Source organism: Nannospalax galili, unplaced genomic scaffold (genome assembly GCF_000622305.1).
Source record: "Nannospalax galili isolate Female #2095 unplaced genomic scaffold, S.galili_v1.0 scaffold34, whole genome shotgun sequence".
NCBI lineage: Eukaryota > Metazoa > Chordata > Mammalia > Rodentia > Spalacidae > Nannospalax > Nannospalax galili.
In genome coordinates, this window is record NW_008338996.1 from 54,115 (window position 1) to 55,505 (window position 1,391).

At 44.6% G+C, this 1,391-nt stretch overlaps 1 pseudogene; it reads left to right on the top strand.

The window, feature by feature from the left end:
* The first annotated feature begins 235 nt into the window (after window positions 1-235).
* On the top strand, window positions 236-933 carry LOC103734536 (annotated as a pseudogene).
* The last annotated feature ends 458 nt before the right edge of the window (window positions 934-1,391 follow it).

Sequence of the window (1,391 nt, forward strand, 5' to 3'; positions counted from 1 at the left end):
GTGGGGGGCGGGAGGCAGCCATGGGAGAGTGCCAAAGATGAAGGGGACCTAAAGATGTTTTTCTGTAGGAAATATACAAAAATTCAAGGGTGCCAGTTTGTCTCCAGTTTCCAGCCTCAAAAGCTCATTCGGCTCCCTGCAAGGAGCAGCGGAGGCCTTGGCCCTTGGTGCCTGTCCCAGCCCCAGAAGGAAACCTGCATCATGTAGTTACTAACTGCTCTTCATTTACCTATTGATGCCTTCCAAGAAAAGACACTAACAGCCCCAGAAGCCCGAGCTGATACTCTACCAACAGCCACTGGAGGGCCCCAAACACCAATATGAATCTCCATAGAGGCCCATGACCCACCCTTTAGAGGTGCCCAGCAAGCTCATTGACAAGGGCACCATCGTTTCCTGGGTGTCACCTCAATTTGATGTAACAGCAGAAAGCCAGTTTCCAGCACATCAGATATATCATCACTGAGACCAGGCAAGACAATCAACTCAAAAATCTGCCTGCAAGTTTCCATGCTTAACCTGTGAGAGTCCATAGTCTTCCAATTAAGAGACATTGGCCATATCCTTAAACAGAGAGAGCCCCTATCAACAAGAAAAGGACACTCCCAGAAGACCTTTAGTCCCAATGCTCAGTCCCCAAAGCTGTGGGGGAACGTCCATGCACACACCTCAAAGCTTGCCTCATGCGTTCATTTCACCTGATATCCAGACCCCAGGCTCTTCTCCTGTGAGAGAAGATCCCATTTCCCCAGATCAGAGGGAAAACAGTCTTCCAAGCTTCATCCTTACTGGAGCTCCTGACAGCCCAGAACCTGGGCCTATTCTGGTTAAAGACACCCCTGAACGAAGGTCACACGGAGAAGAAGGTACCTGTTGGCCTACCTGAAGGAGAAACAGAAGCTGAGTAGAAGCCAGTTCCTTGTGAAGATCTGACTACATTTCACACATCAGAAGCCTCAAAAATTGCTGATTTTCACTTTCTAGCTCATAAGAGTATACTGAAAGAATAAAATATAATAATCAATTGAAAAAAATTTAACTAGAGGCCTCGAATTATAAGGGATTTCAGTTTCTACATTTGCTTTTTAAAACATCTTTGTATCAGAAACAGTTGAATTTGGTGCCGTGAATTGTTCATATTTTTCTTGTGTTAATACCTGTTCAAAACTCTAAACTATCTTGTACTATTTCAAATGTCAGTAAATGAATGGTAGCAAAGTCTTTAGCGAGCTCTGCTTTAGTCAGTAAGGCAGCACCATTGCCCACCTATAAGAGGTCTCCACTCATTCATCTTTTGCCTTAAACCAATTCATTCCACATTTTTCAGTACTAATTGTAAGGCTCAGTGGCAACTTCCTCCAGGGCCTGATGGACAAAAATAAAAGTGAACT